The sequence below is a fragment of the Triticum dicoccoides genome, chromosome 3A, assembly GCF_002162155.2.
Source record: "Triticum dicoccoides isolate Atlit2015 ecotype Zavitan chromosome 3A, WEW_v2.0, whole genome shotgun sequence".
Lineage (NCBI taxonomy): Eukaryota > Viridiplantae > Streptophyta > Magnoliopsida > Poales > Poaceae > Triticum > Triticum dicoccoides.
The window spans coordinates 725,390,872-725,401,584 of NC_041384.1; the positions used below are offsets into that span (position 1 = coordinate 725,390,872).

The 10,713-nt window shown below is 46.3% G+C and overlaps 1 long non-coding RNA gene across 1 annotated transcript; it reads left to right on the forward strand.

Moving 5' to 3' along the window:
- Positions 1–2,155: 2,155 nt before the first annotated feature.
- LOC119273502 lies at positions 2,156–2,916 on the forward strand. The gene is made up of 2 exons (XR_005134877.1): positions 2,156–2,624; positions 2,778–2,916. It is a non-coding gene; the product is annotated as an uncharacterized LOC119273502 (long non-coding RNA).
- The last annotated feature ends 7,797 nt before the right edge of the window (positions 2,917–10,713 follow it).

Sequence of the window (10,713 nt, forward strand, 5' to 3'; positions counted from 1 at the left end):
AGTTAACTATGTCCGAAATACTATCTAGAAGACTTGCGCATTCTAAAACAATCATGAACATCACAAGATGGAGCTGTCAAGAGTTGGGTGAAACTGAAGATTGCATTGCACTCTTGAAACTCCAAGTTTGCTCCTTTGTTCTTGTCATCCTACTCCACTTCCTTTGTGAGGCCAACAAGTGGCGGGTTTGTGGCAGCCCAAGGTAGTTGTCGTGTTCCAATATAACTTCAGTAATTTCATAACTTTCTGTCGCTCGTTCCAATGTAATAACCATCCAAACTAGACAACTAGTTCTTGTTTCAGCTCTAAAACGCTTTGGCTCACGTTCGATTTGACATTTCCTTCTAAGACCCTCATTGGAACAAAAAAAATCTGCATGAAGTCACCTTTTCATCAAATTTTCTTTCCTTGGTGCATCTTTTCCTCATATCAAAGCCTATGTGACCCCCCCGTATCTACCCAAAACAACCAAGCCTCATCTGAATCTTTGAATCTCATACCAACTTGAGGTATCCTCTTGTCAATTTGTGCCATTGCACAACACTTCCACAATTGCATCATACCCAAATTCTGCCAAAATCCAAAACAACATATATATTAGAGAAAAAACAAGCACGAATGTGAAATAATGATTAAGAAAACTGAATGTCGTGCACAAATACAATGACATCACTTCAACATTAGGGACCTTGTTCTAACTGTTGTCTTCATTCAAAAGATATAAACAGAATGATACTTTTCTACAGATTACCTCCTCAAGCAACACACATAGTTGTGCTAAATTTTGAACTAAATATCCTTAGACAAAAACATATACGAAACAAAGGAGGGGTTGTGCCTTCGTACCTCCGAACCTTCCTGCGGGTTGCTCCTGTTTAGCTGGAGAAGCTCCACAATCTGTAGCGGAGAAGCCCCAAAATCGGCAGAATCGGAGAGGTTCGATGCGTCGGCGTGGCACTTCCGCATTGGCTTAGCCCCGACCCCCTCGAGCACCTCTGCAGCAGCTTAGCCCCAGCCCCCCTCGAGCACCACCGCGGCGGCTCAGCCCCAGCCCCCTTGCTCACCTCAGCGGTCGTGATGCCCCAGCCCCGTCGCCATCCGTGCGGTGCCCGTCCACCCCAACCCCTCGTCCAGTCCCTTGTGGCGGCTTGGTGGTGGACCTCGGCGGCCCGGTGGTGGACGCCGGCAGTGATGTAGACGGTTCCCTCAGCGACGGTGCCGCACCAATTCCATCTACTCTACCAACAAAGAGTAGCCATTTGCCGTGCGTAGTTTGTTCGCCGTGATTCCGTGTCGCCAACATTAGCTAGCTGCCATGAACCCATGGTTGTCGAGTGTGGCTTGGCATATGTACGTTTGCCAAGTGCCCATGGTTTGGCTCTCGGCGAAGAGCCAGGCACCCAACATATACGAAGTTCCAGTAGTGAGTGTTAGAACCACATATTTTTGCAAGAAAACCAACCATCATTCTTTAGGCTCTGAGCATTATCTATAATTGTGACTAACACATTGATACTGCCAAGGAAGTTATCACACGTACAGTTATTACAATGACACATGGCATGCCTTGACAAAACATGAGGAAGCGGAAGAGATGGCATACATAATATACAAGAGAAATATATATTGAGAACAGACAATGTATATCAGAGATGTCACTATCAGTGCATATGAGAAGGTGATCCGCACGACCACGCCACCAACTTTAATGCACCATCATACTGAATTCAACTCTTGATTTTCTCAGTAACTATCATACAAATTGCGAAACATGATCTTTAGTCTGTACACAGCAGACATGACGGATATGCAGAATTAATTGTACAAATCTTGTTCTTGTGTGTCAGAACTGAAGTAAACAAATGTGAACATCATCGTAAGGAATGTAGAAATGTAAAGAGTTATCCTACTAAATTGCTGCTTTTCTACTTTGGACATCTATATATAGACAACCAAAGCAGATTACCTTTCTTTACATCATTGGGAACGTAGAAGATGCTAGAAGCTGGAAATGCTTACTTCTTGTTGTTAATTAAAGTAGCCTAATTGCTTAAAAGTGCAGCTGCGCGATTTAGCTGCGGCGAGCGCACGCGCTACCGACAAAAAACATACGCGTCAACCAACTTCCTCACGTTATCCACTCATCCCACTTCCTACTCGTCGTCCCACCACAAGTCGTCCAGCGCCTCCTCACTGACATGCGGCCGCCGCCCCGCGCGTCCTTCCTGCGGCCGCCGCCCCGCTCCTCCTCCGGGCTGCGTGTGCCTCCGCCGTGCTCCTCCTCCCGGCTACGAGGCTGCCGCCCTGATCCTCCTACCGGCGCCGCTCGGCGCGCCAAGCACATCCCCGGCCGCCTCCTCCTCTTATCTTCTCCCGGCGATGAGCGCCGCACCCAGTACGCGCCCGTCCGTCCCGCTCCTCCTGGTGCCGTACGCCGAGCCCGGTAGGACCTGCTCTCCTGGTCCCCTGCGCCGCCGGTCGCCAGCCCCTTATGCCTCCCTACGGCAGAAGCCCATTGTGGCGAGGCGCAGCCGCAGCTGGCCTTCAAGGCGCTGCTGCAGACGCAGCTGTTGAGGGAAGGGAAGTACATCCAGGACTCCATCAAGTTCCTCTCTCATCCCAAGGTTAGTGGATCGGCCGTCGTCTAACGCCGCTCCTTCCTCAACAACAAGGGCCTCACCGCCGAGGAGATCGAAGAACAGATTTGTGAAATGTGCAGTTTTGAGAACCTATCTGTAGTTGCCTGTGTGATTGATGCAGGGCACTATTTTTGCTAGGGGGTGAGCGTTGCTTGAGAAGGTGGAGTGTGCTCCCACAGTGCAGGAAATCAAGAAGTACTGCCGTTGTAGACTCGTTGTAAATTCTGAACTGGCTTTGTATCTACAAATAGAAATAAAACTCGTTGTCCATTCTGAACTGTGGCCATTTTTTTATTCCGTTTGTGATGCAGACTGGTCACTGGTGTGTGTTGCTTCGTACTAGGTAACCCATTTTAAGTGAATAATCAGCATGGGCAGCTATAACTTTCTTCCAGGAAATTTTTCTATGCGATCAGGCAAGTTGTAACCAAAATTTATGCAAGTATATGTCAGTAGGGAGGCTACCCTCCACTTTTTTTCATGCAAAACCAACCGATGCATATACTGTTTGTTGGTTTTGAGAGGTGGATGCAGTGATTAAGGCATCTACATAGTCTACATTTTCTTTTGCCTATACAAGATTGCAAACTTATTATGCACTCTATTGTATATGCAGCCTAGGATTGCGTCGTTGTAGCTTGACTGTGGTACATCGAGGGGACTAACTTGGTATGGTTTTGTGATCGGTGGATTAGAAGTGCCTTGTTTTTTTTTTCATGTTTTTCTATTTGTCGAGTGGAGTTGCCCAGTAGCAATTTTTTTGTAAGTGTTTTATGTGATAGGAGCTTGGAGCTAAATACAATACTAGAAGTTGGACAAGTTAGGGTGACGTGCCGGGGGGAGGGGGGTCATCACAGTTGCATAAAGATCAGAAGTTGCATAGTTGTATGGGGCGATTAGTCATCACAATTTGTTGCTTCAGTTACAAGCATGAGTTTGCCTGCAATATTCAACTAAAGTTGCTTCGATTTTACTGAATTCATGGGGGCTTTATATTCAGTAATCTTTAGTCTACCTTTTTTATTTGTTACTCTACAAACCAATTCCTACTATCATGGAACTACTTTTTTGGTAATGCAGTTGCTGGGTTTTGTTAGGACAGTTGCTTGGTTTTGATAGGACATTTTGCGTTTCTTTTCTGTAATACAGTTGCTTGATTTTGCTAGTACAGTTGCTTGAATTTGCTAGAACAATTTTTGCATTGTGTTTTCGTAGTCCAGTTGCTTGGATTTTGGTAGGACAGTTGCTTGAACTTTTTGCTAGGGATGAGTGATGAACTAGATTCAGAGATGGTTTTACAAGGCAACAGTCAACCCACGCCAAGCCTGATTGAAATTGAAGAGGAACTTTCAAGATTTCTTGATGGAATAAGCACAATGCCATGTTGATCTCGATTCCATCAGCCTTGAATAGAGGGTTGTAGTGGGTCTATTGTTTGTTGGAATGTATACACATGTTTTGCAATCTCTGGAATGTAGGTGGCATAAAAGTTTCCCAAAATTAAGACATAGTGCATGGAGTGGTGTGTGTGGGGGAGATATAGGTGGAGGGTGGTGAGGTGTGAGATAGGGTGTGTGGCGGGGGAGACGAAGGTGGTGGGCGGCGAGGCAAGAGAGAGGAAGCGTGTGTGGTGGACGAAGGTGGAGGGAACTGCCCAGGTTATGGCTGGAGTTGCACAATACAATGTCGAAAGGAGCTGCCTAGGAGTGGATCGGAAGTGGCCCATTTTTATTTTCTTTTTTTGTTTGTCGAGTGGATTTTCCCAACATTTTTTATAAGTGTTTTCTGGTGGTGCTCTTCTTGATTGGATAGGTTGGTTCAGATGAGTGTTCTTTTCTCCCTGCTACTCTTTGATTGCATTTATTTTTTGCCTATAGTCGTTAGCTGCATTGATGAGTACGTATAACATCGTGTGATTTCAGAAAAATTACCGCACATCAAAAGCAACAAAAACACACAGCCACAATTGCCCTACATAGTTTGCATCCCCTTTTTATGCACAATGCATGAAAGATAACATAGTTGCCCACAATTAATCATATAGTTGCCTACAACCATGTATCCCATTGCCCAATCCTCATGAACAGAAACATTACCAAGACCACGATTTGGCCAATATCTAAAGGTTTTAGATACCTTTCAATTAAGTTTGTGTCATAGTCGTATGTCAAGAATTTCTTCTCTTTAGGTGGAAATGGGATCCCTTTGGTATGATCGTAAACATTTGGCGAATGATCATAGAGGGTGGCGGGATGGAGCTGGTCATGGGGACATAACTAAAACCATGTTGTTTCTTATGGGATTAAGTTTATCTGTGAACCCCTAATAAAAAGAACATGTGCATGTTCTTTCTCCCTTTTTCAGTTGTCAGTTGCTCACAATCAGCCATACGGTTGCCTAGAACCATGTATCCAGTTGCCCAATCCTCATGAACAGAAACATTACCAAGACCATAATTTAGCTAATATGTAAAGGTTTTAGATACCTTTCAATTAAGATTGTGTCATAGAGCTGCATCAAGAATTTCATCTCCTCAGGATGGGATCCCTTGGTATGACCGTAAATACTTGGCGAAAGATCATAGAGGGGGAGCGGTGTGGAGCTGGTATGAGGGCATAACTAAAACCATAGTGTTTTAGGGGATTAAGTTTATTTGTGGCCCCCTCCAAAAATGAACATGTTTATGTTCTTTATCCCCCTTTTTAGGTGCCATAGTTGCCTACAACCAACCATATTGTTGTCTAAAACCATGTATCCAGTTTCCCATAATCAATCATACGGTTGTCTAAAATCATGTATCCAGTTTCCCACAATCAATCATACCATTGTCTAAAACCATGTATCCAGTTGTCCAATCCTCATGAACAGAAACATTACCAAGACCATAATTTGACTAGTATGTAACAGTTTTAGATACCTTTCAAGTATATTTCATAGAGATGCGTAAAGAATTTATCTCCTCACAGTGAGATCCCTTGGTATGATCGTAAATACTCGGGAAAAGATCACAGAGGGGGAGCAAGGTGGAGTTGGTCATGGGGATGTAACTTAAACCGTGAAGTGTTTTTAGGTGATTATAAATTTATCTATGAACCCTCCAAAAATGAACATGTGTAAGTTCTTTATCCCCTTTTTTAGGTTTCATAGTTGCCCACAATCAACCATACAGTTGCCTAAAACAATGTATTCGGTTGCCCATAATCAACCATACAGTTTGCCTAAAACCATGTATCCAGTTTCCCAATCCTCATAAACAGAAACATTATCAAGACCATTATTTGGTAAATATCTATAGGTTTTATATACCTGCAATTAAGTTTGTTTCATAGAGGTGGAGTCGACATTTTCATCTCCTCGGGTGGGATCCCTTGGTGCAGCCGTAGATGGGACGGGGCGGAACTGGTAAGGTTTCCTAGATAAAAATATGAGGCACATGAATGTGTGTGTGTGTGTGTGTGTTTTCTTCTCTGCTACTGCCTAGTTGCCCAAGGAAAACAATGGAGTTGTTCCGAAAAATGCACATAGTTGCCCACTAATCACATTTCATCAGGATCACAAGCACCCGCAAAATTAGGGAGGGCTAGGGGGTTGCGTTGGGTCGCCTTTACTGTGTGCGTTTTTCTGTGTACTACTACCTAGTTGCCCGAGGAAAACAGTAGAGTTGTTCAAAAAAGTCCACATAGTTTCCCGCTAAACGACATCATCAAGATCACATGCACCAGCACAACTGGGAGGAAGTTGCTCCTTTTTAAATAGTAGGACATAAACAATTTATTTATTTTTCCTCGTATTTTTGTTTTAGAACCAAAATAGTTTCTAAGCTTGTGTGGGCAAAGTTTGATTGTTTTCCCATTCTTTTGACATTACATGGAGGCAAGTTTAGCACTGAAGGAGGCAAATTTCATTATGAAGGAGCTTACACTATATATATTGCATACACGGTCCTATAATGACATATTCATGTTTTGTAAAAGTAGGTAAAATATTTTTCTCGTATGTATACCATGGTTTTGAAGTTGCCTAGAGCATAATGTGTGGATCAAATTAGGATTAAAGTTAGAAAAACAAATAGGTTGGCTGCTTTACTCCATTTAAAAGTAAATAGTTAGCAATGATAGAAACAAATTAGCAACAATGAGCAACTTGTGGAGTTTCTACCAGTCATTCGGGGCACAAGCGCTACACGACAAGACTAACGCACCCCGACTTCCCTAACCTAGATTCACTTGATGTGGACGAACCAATATCAAATGTTGTCCCTCTGGTTGCCTAAGATGTGCACAGGAGTTGCACAACCCAAGTGCAAAGTTGCTTTATCATTCTTCTTTTAGTGTTTTTACTCGTTCTTTGAACTAAGTTAGTACTAATACATTTTATAAGTTGTTTTTATCTTTCAACTATATTTTTTCTGTGCATACATATGTAGATATTTTCTGAACATAATTTTGTGTGTTTTCTTGGTCCAATCTTGTTCGGTTTGTATGCAAACTTTTTTGCTTGATGAAAACATACAATGAGTTGCCTGATGAATGCACTAGAGTTACACAAAAACATCCCAAAAGTTGATGGATATTTATGTGCAACTTTAGTGCATATCAATCACAAAGTTGTTGTCCTTTTTATCCCCAATAGGCTATGTTGGGTGAACTTAGTATTTTCTATATGTGGCCGCTTTATCTAGATACCGAGTCAGACTGAGGCTACACACGAGTTGTCTGGTGAATGCACTGGAGTGGCACAAAAACACCCCAAAAGTTGCTGGCTTTTTTAAGTACAACTTCAGTGCATATAAATCACATAGTTGTTTTCCTTTTCTACCCCCAACGGGCTCTGTTGGGTGAACTTATTATTTTCTATATGTGGCTGCATTTATCAATATCCAAAGTTGCTGTTCCCACCTCCTTGTTACAACATAAATGGTTGGCACGGTGGGGACAACGTCTCCTCCTTTACACGACATCCAGTTTTGGACGCCGTGTTTGCTCGGGAGCGGCAAAGAGGGCATCGTCAGACCACGATCGAAGATTGACAGTTAGATTAGCATCTCCATGTGTAGCGTGTACTCTTTGTCCATCGTGGCAGCCTCGACTAGGAGGGGCGGATTCTACTATTCTTGTTGTCTGAGGAGATGGGATTCGACTTGATGTCGGAGGGAGCAACGGACACAGAGGGACCTTGAGAACGCCCCCTCATCATTTGGTTTGGAGGATTTTAGATCTACAAAATTGTTCAAACAAATTGGATGACCATCATTTGATGGTTAAAGATGTCTAGAGAGGCCGATCCCGACATTTGGATCAATTTCGTGATCCGCGTTGGAGTTGCCCTTATGGTAGGCGACTTAGAGGTGAAGCTAGTCAATTGGTAGTCATGGTAACTAACTTAGAAGGATCCTCCACTCATAGGTAGTAATACTAGGGGGGAAATTAATGAGTTGCTTTCCTGTAGCACTAAAGTTGTCTCTATATCACACAAAGTTGCTCGGAAGAAAAAATTCGTCGAAACCTACTCACATGGGATCTAGTTTTAAAGAACATAGATGAGGGCCACACAACGAGGTACGCAATGGAGTGATGCCTTGGTTCAGGGGCAGGGGGTGGATCCGCTTCATTGTGGTGGTCGTCGCAGGAGGCATAGATCGGGCGTTGTAGTGATCATCATAAAGGAAGTAATGAGGTCAACTCCACCGTGCGCCCCAAACGGACGTTCGTTTTGTCCGAATTCTGTTCGTTTGGGTAGGGCAATGGGGTCGTGTCCGAGCGTGTCCTGGGATGCGGTGGCCGTGCGCCCAGCGCGCGGACGCATCCGTTTGCCCCATCCTGTCCTCGTCTATTTGAAAAAAAAGAACAACTTTCAAATGCCAAGCCCTAGTTCATTAGGCCAGCAGCCCAGTTCATCACGCGGGAAACAGAGCCAGCGGCCTACATGTCCATCGCCGGCATCAGCCAACAGTCGACAACACAGCCAGCCTCCAAAATGAATAGTTGTCCTCGCCGGCAACACAGGCAACACAACCGGCCTCCAAAATGAATGTTTTCTCACCGGCACACTGCCAGCGGCCCAGCGGGCGGGCGGCACCCATGCCAGCCTCCAAAAAAGAATGGCCACGGCCGATCGGACGACCTAGTTCAGGCCTTCGGCGTCGAGCATCTCCTTCTTCCTGGCCTCGAACCAGGCCCTCGTATTCTCGCTCATCTTCGACAAGTCCACGCTCATGATCTCAAGGGCCACCTCCTTCGCTTTGGTGGCGGCATTGGTGGCCCCGATGTCGAGCTGCCTCTGCCTGGCCTTGATGTTGTCGGCCTCGATGTCGAGCTGCCTTTGTCGGGCCACCTCCTCCATGTCGAGCTGCCTTTGTCGGGCCGCCTCCTCCATGTTGATCTTCCTCCTCTTGGCCGCCTCCTCCATCTCAAGCTTCTTTCTTTGAAGGTCTAGGTATTGCTTTATTTGCTCGTCCTTGCTTTGCTGCTTCTTCTCGTCCCTCACATCCTTTTGAGACATCATGCCATGCAAAGTGTCATGCAATGCCATGGATGAGGCATCACGTATGTCGTCAATCTTGGAGTTGGTCTTGCCCCTCGGCCTCTTCAATGCCTCGCCATCTTCACCTCCGGCGAACTTGGCCATCTTCAGTCCTCTCTTTCTTTGTAGTTCACGGTATTGGTCCTTGAACTTAGGGCAATTGTTGATGATCATCCAACAATGCGTAAGAGTGAATGGCTTGTCATTGTGTCGGGCCTTGAATGCTTCCAAAGATTTAAATGCATACACGACATGATCAACAACAAGTGAACATGCAAACATATACACGGCCGAAGTCTCATGGCCGTGGCAAGGAAAGGGATAGGAAGAGGAGAGCATACTATGTCCCCAACACCGAGACCACTCACGGGCCATGCTTCAACGCTCTCAAATGCGGCGCAATACTTGTTGCACTCTTGTTGGATGAACAACCACCTCTTTTGAATCGAGCCGATGCCACGGTTGCTTGTAATTTGGTAGGGCTCAAACATCTTCCTTTCATGGAATGTTTTGTGTACTCTCGTCCAAAAAACAATGCCCTTTTTGTTGCGTGCCGGTCCTCGGATCTTGGCTAATCTCCATCCAAGCTTGGCAAATCAACTTATCCTCATCTTGTGTATATGAACCCGTGCGAATGTTCTTCCTCTTCTTTTGTGCTTCCGCTCTTTGGGTGAGCTCGTCGATGAACAATGGCTCGCTACTAATATCAACGTCATTGCCTTCTTCTTCATCACCATCACCTTCGACATAGATGTCATCGTCTTCATGTCACGAGTCACCATGGTCATAGCGGCCATGCCCACCCTCGAAGATCACGTCCTCCATGTACTAGTTGTAGAAGGGGTTGTCGACCGTTGGTGTTGGTGTTGGCATTCCGTCAAACAAGACACGGGAGGCCGACATGGTGCCCGTGAACGGTGCCCGTGCTTGCTTTCTTTGCATCTCGACGGACGGACGGCCGGCCGCTGCTGCTTGACCCAGGCGTGACGTTGAGGTCGATGACGGCCGCTGGGCACGGTGTGGACGGCGCGAACAAGCCCATGTCTGGCGACCCCGAGAAAAGGGTATGGTCGTCGTGCCTTGGTGAAGGAAAGTCGAGCGACATGGGCGCGGTCCGCGATGTCGGCGACTGGCAGGGCGGAGGCCGGGCGACCGACGAGCCTATGCTCGTTGGGCCGACGGCCGCTGCAGGGAACCCGGCCGGATGGCCCATGCCAAGCATGAGGAGGGCGTGCGCTTTGTTGACGAGGTCCTCCTTCTCGTCGACCGCGGCCTTACGCCGCGCGACCTCCATCGCATCGCGCTGGGCGGCGAACTTGGCCGCGGCGGCATTGACCTTGACAATCGTTCTCCATTCCCTCCTCTTCCCCGATTCCGCGTCCAACTTGGCGATCTCCTCCGGCGTGCACTCCGACCGCGGCTTCCTTGGCGCCTTGGCCGCCTTCTTCTTCACCTTTGTGGGTGGGTCGACGGCTAGGCCGCCGGAATTCGGCCGGGTATCGGCCAAGGACGGGGGAGAGAGGGGGCGGCGGGAGGGACATGGGAGGGTTTG